Source organism: Folsomia candida, unplaced genomic scaffold (genome assembly GCF_002217175.1).
Source record: "Folsomia candida strain VU population unplaced genomic scaffold, ASM221717v1 Fcan01_Sc042, whole genome shotgun sequence".
NCBI classification, from domain to species: Eukaryota; Metazoa; Arthropoda; class Collembola; order Entomobryomorpha; family Isotomidae; genus Folsomia; species Folsomia candida.
This window is the reverse complement of record NW_019091234.1, coordinates 50,346-76,378: the sequence shown is the minus strand read 5'-3', so window position 1 is coordinate 76,378 and position 26,033 is coordinate 50,346. Positions and strand designations below refer to the sequence as shown.

The 26,033-nt window shown below is 40.6% G+C and overlaps 1 protein-coding gene across 4 annotated transcripts in view; it reads right to left on the bottom strand.

Moving 5' to 3' along the window:
• The window catches only part of LOC110861496 (LIM domain transcription factor LMO4), an 81,998-nt gene that overhangs the window by 52,496 nt on the left and 3,469 nt on the right, over positions 1–26,033 (bottom strand). The window lies entirely within an intron of this gene.

Genomic DNA, 26,033 nt, shown 5'->3' with positions numbered 1-26,033 from the left:
CACCGGACCATGGGATCATCATCTCGTGTAATCACCTGATTCCTGCCCATTCCCCGCCACACGGAGAGGACGGGACATCTCCTATTTCGAATCGGAATCTCCAAAGTAAAACAATATGGATGGATTTGTGTCCTTGTTGAATTTGTTGTGTCCTCATTGATGGTCCAACATGGACCCATAAAGAAGGGGATAAAACGAACAGTGGAAAAGTATAAGCGTAGTAAAAGGTCGATAAAGAAAGAAACAAAAGGCCACAAAAGTGGAAGCACAAGTCACGACACACAAGCACGACGAGAGCGATTTGCTTCAAATGTTCCAATCTCACAAGTAGTCCTGTTGTCGTAACACAATCAAAATCAGCATCACTTTCTCCGAATTGATACCCGGACCGGGTAACTTTCTTTTACTTTTCTTCTTCCTCTCCTCCTTCCTATACCGACGACCAGAGCAATTTAGCCCGCACACACCAGATAGCTTCTCTTCCTCTCTGAGCTCTTAGTGTCTGTGCCATCACGAGAGAAAAGTCTATCTCTGATTCTAAACTTTTCTCAGAAGTCAAGAAGAAGAAGAAGAAACATCCAATCGTCGATCAAATCATCATTTGTGGAATATTAGTGAAACGTTGTTGTTGTTGGAATACATACATTCCGATTCCACAAATCGAGTCTTCGTGTCGTCGTGCACATATTTACAGCACAGCTTGTTCCGAGACGAAACATCAAAACTTACAATATGACAAAGTAAAATTTTCAGGAACAAAAATTCGGGGACAAGAAGGAGTGGACGAGGAATTCAAATATCATGTCACCACCGTTTATTGTTTCTTGTGACTAATTTTAACTTGGCAATAGAAAGCTGGCACATTCCGCACACGAACCCTTTGCCCCTGCTTCCGCTATATGCACCTTTCTCTCTCTCTCCTGAGACACAGCAACTGTCGCCAAATCCAGGCTGGGGAGCGGAGGACGGGAAAACGTGACGACTGACTGAGCGGAACTTGTACGATGCCCGAATGTGGCTAATAGATAAGTGAGAGGACTTTCTTTGGGTGCGAGCAGTAAAGCCAACCTGTTTCCTCCTCATCCCGCACCCATTCCTGCGACTAATATCTCATTTTATTCCAACTTTCTCCTCCACTTCACGCCGCGTCCGTACGTACTCCCACTAAAAGTGCTCCCCAAACTCTGACAAACTTTCACTCTACCAACCACACCTTCCCTTCTTGGCCCAAAACTAAAATTCATTCCGAGGCCCAGGTTGTGGAAAGGACAAATGTGAGAATTAGCCAGGCTGGGATCGTGTCATGAGCAACTAATGTCCATTAATGAATGACTTTCCTTAATAATAATCATTTGTCACTTGGGGACGTCGTCTTGAGAAAACCGATTCCCTCCACCTGCCACCGCCACCGCCTGAATCTGAAATCATAACGGTGCAGATATGTCATGGAGCATTCCCCCCGAAAAAACTTGTATCATTCCAACAAGCAGGTGAAGAAGTGCAAATTATGTGACGTGTAATATTATTATTACACAACTTTTTCCCATAAGAGAAGCATGAAATCTATTGTGTGGTGTACATGCCGCACAAATGCTAACACGACGAAGCTGGACATAATTTACAAATGCCTGATAATGGAGCAACTATACATAAAGTGAACGAGTTATGTACTGTGCGGGTGGAGCTTAAACCTACGGCCTCCTGAAGTACCTTGTGCTGAGACTAGGGTTTCTCGTGAGTTTAGCTCCATTCGCACAGCACATAACCAACTCACTTCAAGTTTAATGAGCGAACCTAATTATTTCGAAGCCCTCGTCATATCATCCATAAAAACTCATGACGGGCCAACTCGCAGTATGTTGGTTATTATTATTATTACTCGTATTCCAGCCAGATATGCACAGTTAGCGTAGGTCCCATCACTAAATTTGTATCCATGTGGTGGGAAGCTAAAAGGACAGCAGCCATGGCAAATGGCAAGTTGTTGAGAGTTTGCTTACTCTAGTGGTTTGATTGGATTTGGTTTAGTTAAGATAGTTAGTTGAGTACACAATTAGAAATAATGAGCAATTAGCCATGCCATACATCTGACAACAAAGGAGACAAGAAAAGAGAACATAAATCTTTGAGAGACTTTGTGAATGGTGAATGGCAGCTCGCATACCTTTTTGAACACACGCATACTTAACTGAATCTCTCCCCTTCTGCAGCATATGTACATATTATTATTATTTGCACATATTTATTACAACCACAGCTCCAGATATTCCACATTTTCTTCTCCGCCACGCCATGCTATGAGAATCAAGTGCTCAGAATAAAAAAATCTCCTGCATAATAAGATATGCATAACGTAAACTTCTTGACAAATGCGATCCGCGCAAGAACATACATAATCTGAATCCATTCAGCATGAGATCACCTTCTTGGTCGTCTCTCTCTCAACTAATGCAACCCACTCAAGGTCTCCTTGACTTTGTGTCTAATTGAACAATGGATTAGACTCAATCGGAGGAAAAAAGTGAGTTGGACTTTTTGCGACTTGCCGACAACAACTTGTATGCTTGCGAGACGGCATGAGATGATGGGATTAAGTGTAGCAAAATATTTTTATATCTCACACTGCACACAAAGTTGGGTAGGTTCTCGCGTCTTCTGTCTGCCATTGCACTCTTTTAATTTAACTCTGCTTATATAATGATGGCACAAATGAAATTGCATATTCATCTCCTGTGAGACCCTCCTTTGTTCCCTCTTTCTTTCTGGGTGAATTACCGGACTTGGTTTACTAAATGAATCCTTTTCCATGCCCGTTGCGGAGGTGAACAAGAAGTAGATAAATAGAGCGGCGGGTGTAAATTGTAAGGTATGTGTTTCACTGTGTGATCACTATGCCCATTTCAGTGAAAAAGTACAGATCCACAAACCAACTGAATCAATAATTCTGGTCATGACGGGGCCAGAAGTCTCATCTCATCAGAGCCATTCCACTACAGGGAAAAGTCTATCTCTCGCCCTCTCATTTTTTATTGCTAATCAGGATTATTATGGATAATCACCAATTATATAACCACGTTACATAAATAATCTGCCATTGCGATATTGCACCTCCGCCTATAGCATGTTAATCCCCCTCTTCTCACACATGTATTCTCATCACATGCTGATGACATCGTCAACCAGATGCTGTCTATTTACTGGACAGCTAACGCTGCGTATGTACGTAACATACACACAATACGTGCCTGGCTATGGAAGCAATCTTTCCTCATTTGAAGAACGTACAAGATAATGTACGAAACGTCCATTCATCCAGTTTCTAAGAAGAACAAGGTAGTTTCACTCCAGCAGCAATGTATTGAAGTTAAAAGTGGCATAAGTAGCGTGGATGGTGATGATAAGTACTTTGCACCCGCATTGTCACAGCCGAGAACTGCATATGGATATGGACTCCCATGAAATCTACGCTTATATAATAGCAAACTATGTAATCATGAGTTGAAGTAAGTGCGAGTGCCCATGTGGTTCGCTCACGGCACGTCGCTCGTGATAAGTGGAGTTGGAGTTGGTTGTTGGATCCACACCTAAATATTGACACCACAAAATCTCATTCCAGGTATTCCACAGAGATAAGTGTCAAGAGGAAATGATAACCGTCCACCTACAACATACTCCTGAATGCCTTTGATTCATTGGTGAGTTGCATTTGGGACTCTGCAATTATTAGAAAAGTGCGAGTACTCGTACTCTTAATATTACGAGTACTTTATTTAAAGTTAAGTAACTTTCCCGTTGGCCCGTTTATCCAACTTTAGCAGAATGTCACGACATCATGTTGGAAATTCCGTGAAATCGACCACTCTTCTTATCTCCACAAACAAAGAGCTTTCCCTTCATCTTTGCTCCTCATAACAACTTAATCCTATACCCAACCAGGTTATTTATCTCATTGGTGGCATGTCAAATGCCATCAGCTTCACAAATTAAATTACGATGTTACATTCTTTCAATTCAAATGACAATAAAAAGATTGGAGAGCCAACAACCCATAATTCGATCGGAAGACATGAAACACGAGAGCTGGAAGTTATAACTTGGTCAACTCTGGAAACAAAATCTCAAACCGTCAACGCCAGTCCGCACATTAAATACTCTGGTTGCTTCAAATTCAATTTACCCAGTTTTTTGAGCTTTCAAATTTAACCGGAGAGGAAAAGTATAGCCTTTTAAGTGATATTGCATTATGACTTATGACCTATCAAGGACGAAATGTAGCATTGCTGGGTATAATTTCACCTTGACTGACCACAAACGACGACGAGCAATCCAAACTGAGAAAGTGACCATTGTCGAAACGAGGTCCTCTGCTCCTATTACTTTTCCTGCTGCTGTTATTGGTTTAGTGCGGACTCCAGCCAGTTTCGTCGTGAGTCTCGTTTTTAACCAGCCAGAAGAGCTCCTCCAAAAAGGAAGGAAGAGAGATCGGGACTTGGGAGAGAGAGTATTGACTTGACAAATGGGAGCCGATTAGTTCTTGACAAACGCACACATAACAAAAAAGAGAGAGGAACGCGGAGAAGTACACAACAAACCATTATCTAACCGTTTGATCTCCCAGCACAATAATACATTACGCACAATAATACATTACGCACAAGACATCAGAGTCCTTGTAGATACACACCAAGTCGTGTATCCACCACGTCCTCTCTTCCTGGCTGCCCTGTCACATCATTATTCCTTCCCTTGAAACAAAACTGTTGCTATTACGAGAATTATTTGTTCACAAAGCCCAAAAAGTGTGTTAATGCTGGAGTGGAATCAATTCTACAAATTCTGTGCCCCACCTAGCACCTCCTTCTCCATCGCCCCTCGACCGAGTCCCTCGAGTTGTAAAATGATTAGATAAGTTATTTTTGGTTGAAAAGGTTAATTTTATTTTACAACTTGCTCCATTTTATTGAGGTTGAGATGGAATTTGAGCCGAGTAAGCTGAAAAGCGGATTTCCCCTTTATTAACCCCATTGAATTAAGAAAGGGAGAACCAAGTAAGAAGAAGGTGACGCTGACAAGTACACACAAGCGGTCGTCAGGATGTTTGTAAGCTTTTCCTTAAACAACACCTGGACCGATCACCGACTTAACTCGAGGGGAATAAGAGCTCTGCAAACCTTTAGATTCACTTAGCCGACGATAAATAAAAGCTTTACCAGAATTTTCTTAACGAGAAAACAAAGTTCAATTTTACACTTTGCGCTTTTCAATAACTTTCATTTACTTAAGTATTGACTGAATGCATGCGCGTTATATAAACTCGAACCAAGTTTCCTCGGGACCACTATACTCGTCGTCGTACTTGATTGAATAACTTATTTAATTTATTCTCCTCTGAATTAAGAAGTCGTCAAAGCGGAATGAAAGGTTCATAAATGATGATAATAATTGTACCAGGAAAAAGGACACGTAATGTATGCATACATGTCGACATATTAAATCCCTGCTCTTCAAAGTCTCAACTTGACTCGAATCATACATAATAGAGTCGAAATGTCGTGGAGGAAGAGGTGTTCTGCTTAATAAGAAGGACTCTCCTCGCACCAAACAGCCCAACAAAACGGGATCCAAAGCTAGACAAAGAAAGTGGAGAGTACAAGGAAATGTGGGATTACTTGGTAAATGAAATCCACTTTTCAGACGGTGGATTGGATGGATTGGTGGTGTTGAATGTAGTATTATTATTATTGCTCCTTTTCCACAGAACCAACTTGATATTATTGTGTATTTAATTCACATATTCCTTCGTATGTATGTATGTATGTACATATGTACAAGTAAGTAGTGTTTAGTTGCTCTCCTGCTGCTTGCAAACCAAACCACTGCATATTTCGTTATGCTGGAGAACAAGGAGCAGCTTCTCTTTGGACGGCCTATTTATTTTACTCCCAACTAATTGAACTGGTTTTCCTGTCATTTACAGTGAGATAATTGGGTTCCAAAATGTCAGTAATAAATTACCCTCTTGTCATTTGAATTGAACTAATTGAATTCCTACCCTGCCACCACCACCCAACTCCACTCCTCACTCCATACAGAAATACGTGCATAGCTCTCTGCAGTGCCACAGCAATTATAATATGGAATGAAATTCCCATTAAATTTCTTCATTTCTCTGTCTCTACATATATCCAATCCAAACTCTCTCTTTCCCATTCCCGTTCCCGTTCTTGTTCTGGTTAATTTTGGGTAAAATCTAAACCTCCAAAAAGTGAGTGGAATCAAATAGAGATTTCAATTGAAAAGAGAGAGAGAGAAAGCTGTATCGTAGAGTGTTTAGTTTAAGGAAATTAATTTCTTGTCCCCAAATCTTCAAGTAACTTTCTCTGGAATGGATGAAATTGTTGAGGCAAGAAATTCTTTGAACCCACATTTTCCAATTTATCCACCTTTACACATTCGTTACACTTGTTTTAGTTCAGTCTTCTTCGTTTGAGCTGCTCGGGCTGGCGAATCAAAATCAAATCAAGCCCACACTTCTATAAAACCTACCAACCACTCAGTCGCGAAGACTCTTTTCCTCCTGTATTACAAAGTATATCCATTGAGAGCCGGCCCAGTGACGACGATAAGACCAAATTCCCACCTTGTGCGTGTCATCATCTCCTACATTCGTCCTGTTTTAACTACCAATCAATTTCTTGATAACAAAGCGAGCCTACTGAAAAAATGCATGTCAGTTCAGTCGATAGTCCTTGGATTGACCTGCACATTTAGATCTGTCTGTTCTGTAAATACGTACGTACATGTGAATACGTGCATGTTCAGAATGTAATGTTTCATGGATATTAATTTTTGGCTGGGTATTAATTCTTGTGCATGTTGTTGCATAGGATTTTTATATAATTTCGCCCTCTCTTTCGCCGGTCGGTCGGGATTATCTTTTGCTTTGTCCCATTAATTATGGACAAAAGCAATTTTGAACATTTCATTTGATGTTGTCGCAGTTGAGTTTGGCTGTATTTGCCTTCTTCTCTTTTTCCTCAGATTAAAATTGAATCACGCAATGTTGCATATTTGTTGTACTTCTTGTCACATCGGAGAGTGCCTCGGTCTGTAAGTGCTTTTGGCATCAAAACCATCAGCTAATGTTGGTTTGTGCATGTAAAAGAAAATGCTTCTGGAACCTTTTACTTCGATGCAATGCATTATGCTAATTGCACCGCCACCAAGGCAAAGCATGGGCGTTTACATTACAGACATAGCTTACATACATATACTCATTCTCTTGTTGTGCTACTCTGCTGAACAATGAATATTATGCGACAAGACGAAGGAAGGCAAAAAGGAATCCATCCACAAGTCACCTCCAACATATTACCAACTTGTCATGCGATATGCCGACAAAAGGAGTTGTAAAATCATAAAATGGGCTGAATTCTCAAAGATCCAATCCAGGGTCGACTCGATATGTCGTAGATGGCTGGCTGGCTACAATAGCAGCAGAAACAGGGCTACCAAAAATATGTCAAAAATATTTTGCTTCAATGTCAATTTGCTCAAAAAGTACCTCAAGTAACTTGATCTGGATGTTTTGTCTTTCTCTGTTTTAAGTGCCAAAAAGTATAATACACGTAGGAAGGAATAGGTAAACATGTATTCAAAAATCGACTCGAAATCATAAAAAATCCACTCTCTCCCAAATAGTGTAATAATTCCTTGCTTTTTCTGCATTCGAATTAATATTTGGCTGAGAGAAATGCATTCATGGGTAAAAACCGGAGCCTTCATAATATAGCCAACTACAAATGCACCCTGAAGAGGAGGAATACATATGAACGCTCCACAAGTAGAGATTGTTTCGCTAAGTAAATTTGGTGCGGATCACATGATGCAAATTTAAGGATGCATTTATAACATTATAAACGGCTTAAAATGTCGAACGTGGCGTTTGAGGAAGATAAAGAGATTTTGATCTGAAGCCAAAGTCACTTATCTTTTTGCCTCTTTTACTTACCAAAATAAATTCCCATCTCTTCGTAAATGACTCACTCACTCCACCGCTCTCTCAGAAGAACCCACTTTGGTCCGCATTAAACCGACTCACTCGGTCCGTTTCCTTCCACTTTTGCAGGCATACTTTACCCCGTAGCCAACTTCCTCCTTCTGCACATACTTACATGTTATTATATTCGCCAGATTTTTTAACCGCCGCGAAGGACGACGCACAAAGTGCCGTGTGCCGTGGCATGCACGCTCACTTTGGAAAAAACCACATCAACAACAACTTTGCTCAGTCAGTGAGCTCTTTAAGAAAATTATCCTGCATTCTTCACGTTCTGCATTTTTATTTGCAAAATGTTCCAATACTTGGTTCCCAACTTCCGTACTTTGATAATATTTTATGCGCCCTTAAATGCCAAACTGCCAGCCCATAGTTTCTCATAATCCGGGTAATAAATCAGCACGGAGAATGATAGAGTGTGCACCTACATAAAATAAATGAGTCCTCTTCGTCATCGCATCACTTTTAATGCTTGTCACAAAAACCAACCAACCGCAGGACTCGAAATGTAATAACTGTTGACATTTAGGTTTTAATCAGTCAATACTTTCGTTCTCAATCAGTGTAGGCTTGACGGTGTGGATGTCATTTTGCAACCTCATTCCAATTTCGGAGTGGTTTTCTCTTATCGAAACTTTATACGAATCAAAATAATTTCACTGATAATCACGCGATTAAGAAAGCACGTAAAAAACTGGATGGAATAAGCATCCGTCACTTTTGTGTATGTAGGTTGGTGGGTATCTAATCCGTCCGTCCTTCTTCTCGACTGATTATTAGAGGATGAGTGGCAGCCAAAATATTTTATTGATCGTCCCAAGTTCGTTAGTGCTTGTGGAAGTAAGTTTTAGTGGAAGGGAGCGAGAGAAATCGTGGAGGCAGCAGCAGGAGGAGTAGCAGTCGGCTTATTAGAGAAATTAAGCAGGGTATAAATAAAAGAGGATATTTATCTGTCAAACTTCCAATTAGTTTAATAACGAGGAGGACCAACAAGCAAGTCACTCACTGAAACTGAACTTCTTCCACGACACATCATTTCATGACTTGGCCCATTTCGCCATTATTATTACTGCGGATCCGTCTCTCCGTCACTCCAATTAGCACTATCGCAACTCGCCCGCCCGGCCCCACCAACCAACCCACCAACCACACCGATAGAGAGCCTCCTCCTCCTCCCACGCCAAATAAATCCCCCTTCCAGAAATTCCCATGACATGACTTTAAAACAGGTTTGGTCGTAGGAATCATAACAGTGTCAAGTGGAAGACAAACTAATAACGCGACCCCTTCTTCTTCTCTCTCTCCTTCCCCCTCGTCGTGTCCCTCCGCATTATGTATATACGCACTCATCCATCCTCCATCCATCCACCACTTTCTTTTGACTTGTGGTTTCCAAGTCCTTCAGAAAAGTGTCAATCACAACCCGTCAGAGCCGAGGCTGAGGAGTGAGATAAGTCAAGTGGAGTTTTGGAGTGGATCTTACGACCAGGCAGGAGCAGCGTCTCTCTCCCATTTGGACATGACTTTACTTAATACTAATGAAGTCAAAATTGTGTAAAGTGTGTATATTTACTTTTACTCTATTTTCCGCTCTCTCTCTCCAAAGGGCACCACCAACAGAGAGACCTTAATTATCTCACTCATCCCAACAACAACATCAGCCCATCTGGATTTACTTGAGAAAAATTTCAAAATTCTCAAATTGACAAGGAAAAGATCCGAAATGAGACAAGAACGTTTCATGCCAGATGAGAACGTCTGCTATGTGCACACGTAATACGACGATCATCATAATGAAGCCATCACGCCCACCATAATGCTACTGGGTTTGGGATTACATTACTTAACCGGGCTCATTTATTTATTTTCGGGACTTACGAACCCACCAGAAGGAGCACCACCACAAATTGAAAAAATCACAATTTCCAAATCCATCAATCAAATTTGACTCGAGCACAATCTTGTATTAAATCTGGCTTAAAGACGAGAAATTAATAACCAGAGCATAGCACGCATTAAATGCGCACACAAGAATCCATCTGTAATATTGGTTCCATTAAGAAGCTATTAAAATATGACAAAAGGTTCTCCACAGAATCCAACTTGTATGATATGCATACGATGCCTTCACGACGTAGGAGAAGAAGGCTGAGCAAAGCAATAATCAACCATTTGACATGGCACACACGAGGAGGATACTTAAGGGAAGAAAGAAGTGGTTGTCATAAGAGAGCAGTGCAATTACGCCACTCTCCATCCACTCTCAGCAGCACATCTCATCGTCTCATCTTCCGAGTTGAGTAACAACTCGGCTCTCCTGGTCAAATTAAATGATGACGACGACGACGACGACGAGGACGAAACCAAACCTCTCAGCAATTCCAGAGAAGAAGTACCGGGCGCTGTGAGGACGGGGAGCAAGTGAACGAGTTAGAGAACCTCAACCTCCAGCAGTCCAGCAGCTACTAATTGGATCTTGATGTCCACCATTAACCAACGCTTCCCATTCAATTGGGTGGGTGGATTATTCTTCTTCACATCTAATTCCTCCTCGTTTCCTCACAACCCAACGCTTGCAGTGTCCAACGAGTAACAAAGAAAGCCAACGACGCAACCTGACGCTTGGTCTTAATCATCGTCAGTCCATTTATTTATTATGCGACCTGGTTCTCCAAGCAAATATATTCAATCACATTTATTCCACGACTGGACCTTTTTTATGCCTTCCACCACCACCAGCACACAATTGCTTAATTGTATTTATTCCCTGATTGAGGCTCTGATTCCGTAAAGTGATTTTTTTCGACAACGAAGAGTCCAGTCTTCCCAAGATTCATGCTATATGCTCATCCTGAATGGGACACGTAATGAACGAGGTGGAGTATCTTTCTTATTTAAGTTATCAATCGTGTACTGGTAAAAAAATTGCAGATTTGGTCGAGATATGAGAATCGATGCGACACCGAGTCTCTGCTGCAACTCATGCTACAAAAGTCCTTGGCTTTATTTGCACGTTCAGCTTTTTTTAGATAATTTAATTAAAATGCATGCTCGTACATGTGATGATGAGATCACAGCAACACAAAGAAATCCACTTATAATGAGCCCTTTGAAAAATTCAATTACGTATTTATAGGGAATAATCAATCATGTTTTTGTTACTACTTGTGTGCACACATGTGGATATACGGATTCGGAAAAGTTAAGTTAATTGACTGGTGCATGCATGAGCTGCTGCTGGTTGGATGGAAATACATAAATGCAGAGCCAAGGAAGGCTAATTCTACTCTATAATTCGTTTCTGTCAGTCAAAACTGGATACTTTGATTTCTTTCTTGGTATAATTTTGGGTGGTTTGTTTAGTTCTCCGTTAGACACAATTTGGGAAATACGTATTTTTTCCTCCTTATTTTTCTCAAGCAAGCAGACAGACAGCGAACCCAACAACTCATGTTTCAAGTTTACGTCAAACGTCAAATTAAAAAATCAGAGTGACTCCTCAAAAAACTTGGTCGGATACGACGATTCTACACATAATGACAAGGACATGAGTTACACACACTGTATTTCTGTACATTGTGTATCTCTCTCTCTCTCTCTCTTGGCATTTTTGACGTTGGAAATATGAGAAGAGGCGAGATGAGTGCTAAAAATATTCAATTTCACGTCGTCCCCAAAAAGCTCACCTTAATTGGTAACATAAATGTTACGAGGATAATTGAAATTTGAATTCTTAACCAAGTTGGTGCTCAATTAAAGGCAAAAGGCCAAAATAACTGCACCAATAATGCATTTAAGCTACTTATAATAACACTTTGTGGTCAAATTCCTTAATTAAAACTCTTGAACTCTGGGTGGGATGGTGGGTGCTGCTGGAATTATGCAAACTGTGACGCAATGAGATAGCTCCTCAGTTGCGTACATGCTAATATGTCTTCGCATTTTGAGACATGGCCAACTCCTGCCTGGGACATTGTGCATGTGTAGAGCAATAAGAATTATGTATGTATTTATAATGCGTCCTCCTAAGTAAATTCCTGTGTCATTTTGTGATCCTTCAAGGAGACGGTTTTGAGACTAGAGGAGATTTCCCTCTCCACTGCCACGTATTACTTCTCCATCTTATTCCTGTCATGAAATTGGGTTCACAAGTTGAACCCCACTATTTGGCTTCAACTTTAAACTTTAGTTTCCTCTTATGGAGCGTGTTGGCTGGCTTGACAAGTTCCAGTTAAAGTTGGTTATATAAATAAGCAGTAGGTTGAGAGATGGATGGACGGGAACAAGCAAAATCACTTATTTACTTGGACCAATTAAAATTGTTTTAAACATTTATACATTCTTGGCCCCAAAATGGCTCGACGTATCTCGAATCACTTGTGCATACATGTGCTTAGTCGCACTGTGGCCATTTCTTCGCTCTGGATAAATACAATTTTCTCCTCGAAACGTAAAAAGCATAAATGCAAGAAAATATACAAGTTATAATTTGACGTTGTATTGTTGAAGGAGGGAAATAATTTGCCCATTACGTACCAAGAGTTGGAGTTACAAACCCTCTAAATTATGCAACATCATCCCACTTATAAAACCAGCCCGACGTGCAAAACCCTGAGTAAAAATGTGGTAAAACAAGAATTTAATTTGCTCCTCAATTCATTTTCATTACTTATTTCTTCTGAGAAGTAGAATAAAATTACGATTTAACATGGGATAAATTCACTCCTTGTCCACTCGGTCTGGGAATTAAATTAACCAATCTCTACTTAAATTACTAATTTGCATGCAAATTAATCGGTCAATCAACCAATCAATCACTTATTAGATATCATGTTGCGGATAGATTCATTTTCCTACCACAAACAATCGCTCGTTACGACGCATGTTGCTTGGAGTGGACAACAACAACTTGGTAGGCACTGCCTACTAGCTACACACTTTATTATAATTATACCAGTATTTTCTAAAGAATCAGAATTATATGGCTAATTTTTTCAAGTAAAAATCCAATCCATCCAATTATTTTCTTATTCTTTTTTCTATCAATTTGATGCACAATTTAGCCTACCTTGAGGGAATCATGTTGAGCAACTTACTTATTTATGTATTTATTAGACCGGAGGCAGACAAGAGGAGGAAAATCACCGCAACGTGTCATCGATGGGGTTTCAATTCATTAAATTTTCCTAATATGAACTAAATCTAATCCACCCAGAGCAAAAAAGAAATGATCAACGTGGACGTGAAATAAAAGAAAGAGGAGAGGACAATAAGAATAGTATGCGCCGCGGATAATGAACAAAGAATGATAACGTAATTTAATAATAATAATAAGAATGCTATTCCTCCCAGTCGAATTCTTTTTTTGCTACTAAATTAATAAGTCGTAGTATTGATTGGTAGGCAGATGAAGAAGTGGGAAGTCATACATGCATTAATTCTTTTATTCATCATCCTCCAAATTATCAGGACTTCTTAATTAAAAACGTATGTAATCTCACATTGTTGACCAAATATATACGCGTATTCACTTTGGATTAGTTCAGCCCACATGCTAAAAAATGCATACAATTTGTTGTGGATGACATAATTTAATGAAATGTCTATTAATCTTTTTTCCCTGTCTTGGGATACCTACATACATTTGCACACATGCATGCACGGAGCATGGTTTCATCACGGACAACCTATCGAATCAATATGTACCTCTCTCTGAACGCCAGGAGTGTATGTGTCCCAATATTAATTCAGATTAATGAATATAACCTTCTAACACGTAACCGGTTTTAATTTGCTTTCCTTCGTTTGGCTCCTTCTCCTCCAATTCTACACGATTAAAGGCAGCATAAAAGACGTAATTGCAAGAAATAATAACTAAAAAGCTTTCTTGGGTTGGATAAGGCGAGAGATGGCTTCTTGCCTCCTGGTACGAGAGCCTCTGCGACGACGAGAGAGCAGAGGGACACAATTAATTAAAGAAAGGAAATCATTACTAAATATACGAGTACACCAACTATGCAAGAACAAGAACGACATGCATGCAGCAATTACTGCACATTATGTATGTCTATCCGCTGCCTGCGAAGCGTTTGTTATGAGGAAATTAATTAAAATATTTAATTAATTATAATTTATCAATTTTGTGATATTACATTAAAGTCGTTATCAAATGTTGCGTGCGAATTATTAAATTCCCTCCGTATCTCATCATCCTTTACGTTATTAGTCACTTTCTTGCATAGCAAATGCCTCATGCTTGCCAGGTTTAATTTTAAACGCAGTTACATATAATTATTCCCTTCATGTTGTAATAAGTAAAAGATGATGAAAACGGTGCATGAGGCGATATTATTATATGATTCTGCAGTAATAAAGTGTATGCTGGTGGTGGTGGTGGAGGCCGTAATTAGTTTCTGAGTAAACTTTGTGATGATGTCGGTGAAAAGGAAATTATAATTAGTTCGTCATAATAATGGTGTATATTCCCATTCCTGGCAGAAGTTGGTGCAATAAGAGTGCACGTTCATGGCATGGTCGTGGCTTAACTTGTCCTCCTCACAAGACTGCTCCTTTTTAATTCAAGATTATGATTAAAGTGTCAATCGAAATTAGGTAATTAATGGATAAGCTCTGTGTATAGCTCCGTCCATGCAGCTTCATGTCGGTGGGGGTGGTCTGGTCTCCTACCAAAAGCCCAACAGCTTCTTGCCTGTTTTATCGTTCTATTAAAAAAATGTGTAACTTTACCCTTTATATCTGCTTGACGGAGGGCTAAAAAAAACCTGACACGCCACAACCGGCCACAAGCATTTAATTTCACTATTCATCATGTAAAAGTATCAAATTTCTTGAAAAAGTATTCATTATTTTTTGGTACAAATTCCTTTATCGCCGTTGGTTCACCCAATTATGTAGAAAAGTATATTACACGATAAAAAAGTGGAGCAGTAGAAGCTAGCACCTGGCCAAGGCTGGATCACCATCACCATGCATATTTAATGTACTTCTGCTAAAATGTGATGGTAATCCTATTATTCGTTCCTGCATGAATATTCACTGGTATAAGTAAATCGTGACGCTGGCTGAGCTTGGCTTTGTGACTCGTGCTAATAATCTAGGATGGCGATCTGTACATGAATGCACACAACATAAAACAGTGTAAATGCACCACACCAACGCAGGCACATGTGGAATGAAGGGATTTGGGAAGAGAGAGAGCTAACGAATTTCACGCGAATTGAAACAACCAACCACTGGAATTTATTTAATAAGGAATCACACTTGCGAACATTCCCCTGCCTAAAGTGAGCACGATGTCGTTATTATTAGTGCATTATTTTCGATACGTGTCCTTCTGCGAGGACAGGGTCGAATCTGGGGAAGGTCGCGAAATATATCGTATCCGCGTTTCCTCAAGAGGACGTCACAACAATGGAGAATTTAATAAGTGCGGCCGACTAATAATTGGATTGAGGGAGCAGACCACACCACGTCGACCCGGAAGACCCACCACCACTCCCGCTCAGAGCAGCTGCGGCCAAGACCACATCACATTTTTTTATGCTATAAACTGGCCGAAAATTGGGCCGGATTTGTGGGATCACCCGGTTTGATTACGGTGTGTCGAAGGAATAAGGCTGGGCGAAAGTGGAATTGCTTTCCTTTCCTGGCTGCGCACTGAGGGAGAGTAATTAAATGCTCAGGAAGGCAACGAGGCAGCCAGCCACGCCAGCCACCAACACCACTCTCTTCTCGCCCCCACTCCCAGCCAGTGACCCAGATTCACAATTTAATTTCTACGATTGGTCAGATGCAGCCATTCATTACATGTAACTTCTCGGCTCAATGGTTTTTAATTTCATTTCACTCCTTCGCTTTCTCTCTCTTTGTCCGGCACCAGAGCAGGCGGAAGATCCGGTCAAAACCCATATGCCGCCGTCGTCGTGGTCGTGGTCACCTCTCCACCAGACTCATTTCATGCACATCCTCCTCCTCCTCCTCGACCCTCATCAATTCCATCCTGTGGAAGGCTCCTCACTCAATAATCTGGTCCCCATTTTAATTACGCTGCAGTTTCCACTCTTGACTTTTTAATAAAGGAAGTGACATTTAATTTCGCTCTCCTCTCGCCTCTTGATCCATTCCATTATTACAAATTAACCCCAAATGCTCACTCTGAGCAGGACAGTGACAAGCATGAGAGCAAATTCAATGGGTTTCCACAATGGGAAGAATATGGAGCATGGCAAGCTCCACGTAGATACATGAGGGGATCCAGTTCATTACTTTAACCACACACATAATTGCTTCTCCTGACTTTATTTATTTGATCCAGTGCTCCGAGTCGTCTCCACATTTTAAGGTACCTCACTTTCCCATTAACTTGGCCCAACCAAAGTTGTGTGTCCATCGTCAATTTCATTTCATTGGGATGCATCATGATGATGATGGAAGTGGAAATGAGTCACGATTATTTTAACCCTCGCTCTCTCCCTCTCGTTTCAATATTCCCTTTCAATTTTAATATTTAATTTCCTTCCAATTAACCAACTTGTGTTCATCAAATTCGATCGAATTGAAAGCAAATGGAATCATCGCAACTACGACGACGAGATGAACAAAATTATGCATCTTGACTATATGCGCATACTTATTCTTACCATAAATTAAATACATGCATTAAGAATATTATAGCATTCAAACTTATAGGATTTTTTTCTCCACTTTATGACCAGAGCAAGGGGCACGGAGTAAAAAATCGTATGCAGGATACACACATACTTACATACAAAATGTAGTTTATTCGCAATACTTTTCGTCGTCTCTTGGCTGCTACGTACGTACATACGTATAAAGAATGATTGCATATATACATTGCACGGCCACCTGCTTAAATGCCCTCACATCGCAAGGTTAGCTTTTTTCTCTGCTTTATTTTTGTGACCAATTTTACAATTCACACCGCTTTACAAGTGGAGTAGAGCGGATCAAACCATACCACATCCACTTTTCTCTTGTGTGGAATATGGCTGTAGAAATGGTGAGGTTGCTGGAGGAAATTGAGGAAGTCTGTACTTACACATTGGTCATGCCATGCACGGACTTGTTTGTTCCAATCCACCCACTCTGCCATGTCGTCGTCGTCTTTGTCGCACACTGCAATTTCATTCTCGGCCAACTCCAGCCACATCAAAACTACATCCCGACAACAAGATAGATTACGCAACAAGAAGAATGGGACTGTGCATGGGCACGTATATCCACCACCACTGCTGACTGCCACCAAATGGTCACATTTGCCTCCTCCACCGCACATTTAAATCAAATCAAGTAATGAATTGCCTCTGACAGGTAACTTCACAACTAAACAACAGCAATTACTGCTGACAACAACGGTCTGCTCCTAAAACAGGGTCCAATTTTCTCATAAAACAACACATTTACAAACTCGGGTAATAAGGCATAAGGTGGCAAGGGACATGGATTCCTCAGTATAATGCGTTTCCGTTCCACACCAGCAGCATTTCCATCAAGCACGCAATACAACAATAAGTGATTCCTTCTCGATCATAAAATTGGTGGATAAATTACTCCAACAGCCCAACCAAGCATGTGCACAGTCGTATCCTATGAGCACGTATGAGACCAGAGACGCTTCGTTTTGTGCAGGTCTCCCACCTTAAATTATTGGAGAGGGAGCAACATTAAATTAGGTTACAAGTGGGTGTTGTTCTTCCTCTCACATGTGCCTGCTTGGTTTATGAGCTCGAATTTCTTAACGCCAACAAGAGAGCAAGAGATGTAATGGAAACATGAAATATTCTAGTGAAATAAAATCAACAGTTTTGCTTTTCCTCCGTAATTTATTGACAAGATAAAGTTCATATTCAAAACAATCAATTCTAAAATCCACGCCTCCTCTACTCTCCAGAATAATTAGCACTAAATGCAAGAGCTACACATGAGCAATTAACCTAGTGTATTTACTTCTGGTTCCCCAATCTTAAGTGCTTATTTGATCTGGATAACTTGAGAAAGTAGATAAGCGAGGGAGGCCTTATTTAATTTTATGTGCCCCAATCTTGCATCCATTCCAATTCTATCAACGTCACATAGGTCGATAGCTTGTCTGCCTTCATAAATAATCTCATCATGGGTCTGATAGAAAAAAATAATGAAAAAGCGTGAGAATTTTCTCCCCATTTCCATCCTCCTATCAACTCATCCCTCAATTAATTTTAACAAGAAATGATGCTCCCAAGCATGAAATGAAATCCTCTGCTCATCCTTAATCCGTCCTTCTTCTTCCCAATTACAGTCCACCAGTGAGCATCCCATCGGATGGATAGATCACACACAAGAATTAAAATTTTGCTATTGTAAAAGGTGACGACGACGAGGACGAGGATGATGTGAATGTGATGACGAGTATGAATGCATACGTATGACGAGCAGGGTATAAATCACCTCATTTTTTACACAGGGGTCCAATTATTATGCGCCTTCATAATCACTTTGGTTCATCAATTTTATTTTAATTATAATCACCTCCACGACCAGGACGGAGTCTTAATCCGACCGAGCAGATGATTATAAAGTCAAGCAAGATGTCAGTCGAATCCAATTTTAGAGCCGATAAGAAGGCAGACTAGCTCCAGGATTATAAATTATTATGAATATTAATAATTTCCAGCCAGCGGTAGTGGTGGCAGTGAGAGCAAGTTTGGCTCCTATCCAATACACACCTACCACATAGATATATGCACAAGTTGGCTTCCTATATTAGTTACGACTCCCTGTCTGGCTGCCACCCTCTCTGGATTAATGTGAAGTGATGTAAGTGATGAACCGGAGTTGATTAAAGGAAAGTAAAAGCAAACTTTAATTGAGAGATGTGGATGAAGCGAACTGCTGCTGTCGTGGCCCATAAAGCGATTGGCTCATCCATGCCTTTCTTCCTTTGTCCCCTTGCTTTTCCTAATCGAACCACACACCACCACCACCACCAAACTCATCATCCTCCTCATCTCAATCAGAATTAAAGTTTGAGTTAGGGAACAGTCTGGGCATCCTAGTGAGCGAGTTGACTTTTTCTCCTCGCCACTTACCAGTAATGTAAATGATTTTTGTCACTAAGACTTCTAATTTGCAGCTAATACAAAATGGATTGATTTCGTTTTGGTGGCAATAAATTCCCAAGTTTGTGCTTTACAATTGCCATGTTGCATAAATTCCATAATAAATCTCGGTGAAAAGTATTGGACTGAAACATGATATGAGTCCATGTTTCAGTTCAATACTTTTCTCTGAGATTTATTATGGAATTTATGCAACATGGCAATTGTAAAGCACAAACTTGGGAATTTATTGCCACCAAAACGAAATCAATCCATTTTGTATTAGCTGCAAATTAGGAGTTTTAGTCGAAATTTTTCTCCTTTTCTGGTTCGCGATGCCCCGTTTGGAGAGTGGGAACGGTCACTCTCAAAACCCAAAGCAACTTTTTACATGCAACTGCCTGCATTGTTTACATGAAAATCAGCTGCTCTCTTCGCCCCGCCCCCCCTCATTAGCAAAAAATCTCTCGGCACACAAGGAGACGCAACCGTCGTCTCTGTCTTTTAGTTATGAGATTTTTTCAACGTATATGCCTTCTTAACTCTTTACCTTGACTCGAATTACGAGGGGACGGGACAAACACAAAGTAAGAACCAGAACTCGCACCGCAACAACTTTTCTAGGAAAAGAAAGACGGGAGAAAAGTTGGGTTGGAGATGAAGCGACTTGTGTGCACGAGGAGGCAGGTTTCGCCAAAGAAGTAATTCCTTTAATGTAGGAGGAACAACCGATTAACTTAATGGATTAAAGAATAAAGAAGATTACTTGCGGCTGGTAAGCAAGTAAGTAAGTGAGTGCATATATATAGCATGCTCGTCATTACTTGGATGCTACACGAGAGCAGATCTGGAGGTGAAGGTGATGTCGAACCAAGTAATTTCTTTCATCGTCGACGTCAAAAAATGTTCCCTCTGCACTAATTCTTCCAATCAAATAAGTGAGTGAGAGGGCATGCACATGGATGGATAGACAAGACAGACACGTCACGGGATCTTAAATTTGGAAATTGCTTCTGATTAGAGAAGAACAAGAACATGACGCGTCACATCAAAAACTCATTTCATCTCCTTCTTCCCATAATCATCATCAGCCTCGTTTTAATCAGTAAATTATACATTGCTCGCTTCATTTCATCGCTCCACACAATTTCACCCACAAACAATATTGCCTTGAATTGGTGCATCAAATCAAGTTCAACTTTGCCCGACGGACCGAGATCCCCCAGTTTTTGTGACATTCAACCATGCAAGAATTTCATCCCGTTTCCAAATCCACGTACCAATAATTGAAGAGGAATTCATTTCACCGACGACGACGACGACGACGACGACGATGATGAGACTGAGGATATGCTCGTGGTGGAAAATATGTGGAGGGAATAAGGGGGGAGGAGGGACACGAAGAAGTGGATGTTGGGTTGGAAGGGCTCCAGGCTCTTTTTCTCATTTAGTTTCAAATCAAATCAAATTTTAATTCAAAGCACCATCGCCTGAGCTGAACCTCCTCCGTGCAGTACTTGATTGTCCTGCTTCTTCTTCCCAGAAATAATTGCTGATTTATTTATTAATTAGATTCCTCTCCCAGAGAAAGGTAGAGTGCATGCGGATGAGATTGTGTCCTCCATTGTTGTACCGAGCACACAATGGGAGAGGATTATAGAGGAGAATACCTACACATTTCCCCATCCACTCTTTTTTTGGTTAAGAGGTTAACTTGGCATTCTAATTTTAATTTTGTAGCATGATCTCACGAAAAAAAATGAAAGCAAAATGTGGTTTAATTGTTCATTCTCTATTCCATCATCAAAATTCTTCTTTGAAGAGGAGCAAGAAGCGGCGGCGGCGGCAGTGTGTTGGCAAAAAAGTAAAATAAATTTGAGCCAAAAATCTTGCCAAGCCTGCACTAACTGTTTACGGATCACTGAGTAAACATTTTCTACCGCATAAAAGAAACTATACAAGGGATTACAAATTACAAGAAAATCACATGGAATTACAATGCCTTCAACTTCATGTTAAGTTAAGCGATTAACATTTCTTACGACTGTTACGACCACGTACTTAAATACTACCCCCACCATGTTTTCCCACTCCATACACAGTTACACCAAGTTGCAAGGAGGACAGCAGCATTCGCTAATAATAATCATAACAATAAAATAAGCGTTCAATGGTCCGTTTGCTGTCTAACGAGATGAAGTCAGTTATTAGGTGCATCTCTCCTCCTCGTTCCTATCTCTCGGTTAAAAACCCTGCTTTCCCATCCCACCACACATGCCACAATTAACTAACGATGATACGAAATGTATTTATGCTAACTTTGTCTCGTGGACTGGCCTTCTATTTACGAGTGACGACGGACGGAAGGAGAATAAAAGCTGAAATTTTCCCTCGTATGCTTGACGTGTGTGTGTGTGAGATTGCTTTCTCCTGAATGGAAGGAGAGGGTCACCCAGCAAAGTAACTGCTTGTTTAACTGGACTGGATGGGCGACTGGGCGCATAATGGGTCATGCATCGTTTCTCCCCACTATACATTTAATTTGTAGCCGAGGAGTTGATTCCATTCCGAATAAGTGTTTAATTTGGGAACAAACAGTTAAAGAGATGGTCGTTCTGTGAGACCACAACTAATACCGTAATTTGGACTGGATGTGAGTGAGTTCAGTTCAGTTCACTTCTTATTGTGCTCTGCTGACGGAGCTCTTCTTCTTCTCCAGAACACAGGAAAAGGTTTACTTTGCAATTTAATGCAACTCATTTCTTGTTCTCTTAATCTCACAAAATTCCACTGTACTCACCCAAGCACCCACCACCACGCACACATACATATACTCACTCACTATATGGATGTACATGCCATGCATGCGTCGGAGTCGGACCGTACGTAATAACATCTAAATTAAGTTTCTTAATTAACTTATTCTCCAACCAATCCTACAAAGTATAAAGGAGCATCTTCTTCTTCTTTCCCTCAACTCATTTCCTCGCATCCACCAAGCAAAAGTATTAAACAACTCTCCCTCAGCTCTGCAGCACCGCTAACCAAGATGTACACAAACTGACTGAACGCTATATACGCCATACGTAAATACGTAGCTCAACTAATAACCAAAAACATTCACGAGCCCTCTAAAAGTATGTACAACTTGCATCATTCATTCCAATATTGCCGGAACAATCCCACTTTCTATAAATAAAGCAACTAATTAAGTTGCAATGCATTCATTCACCACACCGCGATTTAATTACTTTCCAACGTAACAACATTCCAAAAACTGAGCGAAAGAATCCTTGTGGACACTCTCTCCAGAGGAGTCTATGCAAAATGAGCGTCGTCCCTTCAGCTATTCATCACAAGTCCGAAAGTCTCAGTAAAAAATGGATGCCCTCATTTCCTCCTCTCCTCAACTGAACCTCTCCTGCACAGCATAATTCCAATACAATTAATGCCCTGGAGGTCATTAATTTCTTTGCCCGCACTTTTAATAGTGATAAACCCTGTGTATGCTTGTTTGTCTACTGGTTAAAGAATTTCCGGATTGCAGACCTCAGCTCCAATTTCATATCCATTCCTACGTGTTGGGCGGGAACGTGACGGTTATCAAGAAAATGGCACTTTGATGGTGAAAATTTGATTAAAGACCATCAATTTTATCCTGGTGAAACACTCGGCGGAACAACATGAGGGCTGCTACATGGGTTCTCCGTCACTCTCATCATGATGATCATATAGTCGTGTCGGTCGGTCGGTCGGTCGGTGTATTGGTTGCGTAATTAAGAATTACAAAATAATTTCCGGTTCCCATCAAATGTTTACTGTTTATAGGATTCACCATCCAATCCGCACCGCTATGTGCGAGGAAGGAGGAGGAGATTGCATTCTAATTAAGACCGACTCAATTAATTGAGTTAGCTAATCTATCTTGTAGGAGTCGTACTACACGGTATGGAGATAGGACCGAGGGTAATTTACCAAGAACCAAGAAACGAGAATAACAACAACAACGCAAAATATGATTAAAGCCACACCACCACAATTTCTTGGGGTATGTAAATATGAACAGCACTGCCTGCTGAATACAGAGGACGCTCAATTTATATGTACGCCAATCTGATTGTGAGAATAATTCGATATTTGAAATAACTGTGCGGACTGAACGTGTCCAGCATTTTGTAATCGAACGGAATAACTAAACCTCTTCATTTTGTCGCTCTTAATTAATTTCGCACTGAATTATTCCCTCTCTGTAAACACTTTGAGCCGTAGACTCTACACATATAAATACGTATAAGTCGCATGGTCGTATTCAACTAAAGCATGCATGTTCTGGCAGTATCAATCCAATTAGCACAGTATAATTAAGAGTGCATATACGTTGAAAAAGTCTCATAACTAAAAGACAGAGACGACGGTTGCGTCTCCTTGTGTGCTGAGAGACTTTTTTTAATGAGGGAGGGCGGGGCGAAGAGAGCAGCTGATTTTCATGTAAACAATGCAGGCAGTTGCATGCAAAAAGTTGCTTTGGGTTTTGAGAGTGACCGTTCCCACTCTCCAAACGGGGCATCGCGAACCAGAAAAGGAGAAAAATTTCGACTAAAACTCCTAATTTGCAGCTAATACAAAATGGATTGATTTCGTTTTGGTGGCAATAAATTCCCAAGTTTGTGCTTTAACATTGCCATGTTGCATAAATTCCATAATAAATCTCAGAGAAAAGTATTGAACTGAAACATGGACTCATATCATGTTTCAGTCCAATACTTTTCACCGAGATTTATTATGGAATTTATGCAACATAGCAATTGTAAATCACAAACTTGGGAATTTATTGCCACCAAAACGAAATCAATCCATTTTGTATTAGCTGCAAATTAGAAGTTTTAGTGACAAAAATCATTTACATTACTGGTAAGTGGCGAGGAGAAAAAGTCAACTCGCTCACTAGGATGCACAGAGTGTACCCGAACTTAAACTTTAATGATATTATATTTACGTCGCCTTTGTAAAGGGAAAAGTCCTCTGTTCTGTTTTGTCTCGAAATGAGTACGACGCGTGCATACTAACAACATGGACCGAGAAGAAGAACAAGTCGTTACGTTCCACACACAAAAGTTTACTCGCATTGATTGAGAAAGACTTTATTACTTTTTTTGTCTCATTAAAATGTGGAGCGAGACTTTGGAAATTTTGATAATTTACGTCCCTTTCCATCAGTGACAGCAGGAGTAGGAAATGGCCATCCACATGTACATACATGCATACAATATATAATTGTTGACTGGGACGGTGGTACCCCCTTTGAGCGAAAACTGAGCAGGTAATGAACCATTTCTAATTATCGGACGTGTCAGAAAAGTTTGTAAATGCTGAATGGAATAGAACGCCGCGTGCCAGTGTATATAACCAACCTCACCATAACTCCATTAAATTAATCGATGATGGCGAAGAGCTTGAATGGTGGAGATGAAAGTCAAAGTCAACCTTGAGTACACCGTGGAAATGGAGAGAGGCTGATGGAGTATAAACTTTCTGATTCCATGTGACTTTAAAAAAGGTAAGAATAAGCGAGTCTGAATGGCGTAAAAACAACAAGTCGTCCATATGAAGGAGTCCGTTAATTTGTTCCTCCACGGAGCGGGGAAAGGAGAGGGAAAGTTGTTCCCTGGAGACGACTTTCCCTCTCCTCGAGACTGCCTGGTCCCGGGTTCTGTGTGGGTGGGTCGGGGAAATGAATAATCAGAGGGAGCCCTTCACCGTCCCACTCCGCTTTTAAACGTTATCATCTCCTCCATCTCTTCATCATCACCCTTATCACCCACCAACACATCGAGCCCCACATAAAACACTTACTTTACAACCAGCTACGCCAACTTGTCTCCCCACTTTCGCAAGACAAATTACGACTTTCCACATTTTCAGAACATGCGTATTCTTGTTCTAGTTGTAAAGCACTACATAATTATTGCAATGTGTTATGGCTCTTCTAAAATGTTGTCGTTCAGAATGCATGCTTGTAGAACGTATATGAAGCAGAAATGCCACCCAGTCGACCAGTCTGAGAGAAACATAATAACGTTATCTTATCATGATTCCAACTTTAAGGAAATGTTCTCGTAATCATTATTATTACGTTATTACCCCAATTTGACTCTGGGTGGGTGGAGAGGTACTACGCAAGTAGTCAAGCCATGGTTCTTGAGGAGTTTCTTTTATTATTACACAGGCAAATTTTTACAAGCTAGTGACGACTCTCGCCTTCTTCCCCCCACTCGCAGTATAACAGAGACGAGAATCAAGGCTGAGCAGGGTGGGAGGAGGAGGGGGTTGCTTGCACAGGTATCGATTCCGATGCTTGATGATTTTAGATTGCGTATCCCAAATCAGGAACAAAGGCCGATGAAAGAGCAATGAAAGGAACGCTGCTGACTGACTGGCATTATAAAAGTGCTCAACAATTAGAGTTTTGTGGTGGCTGGGCTACTTGCTGGGAAGTAGTGGCACGTAAGAATGAGAGAGTAAGTTGCAACTCTCGGGCTCTGTGTGCACTGACGGAGCAGCGAGGCAAGAAGAGGAATGGAAATAATACAAAAAGATCGTTAGTCAGTTAACGGGAAGTCATTACAACTTTGGCTAATGACGGTCATTAAAACATTAAAAACATGTTCCCTCCGAGCTCGCTCCCCCTTTTATTCCCTTCACCGTCCTCTCTCCCGTAAAAAGTCTCACTCACCACCAACCAACTTCTACCAACTATCAAACCAATCAAGACTTGGAGTCATTCTAATTCTAAGTATGCATAGAGTGGGAGACCCAAACTAAACTTTTTACCATGTTCCCTCCGATAGCAGACCAAG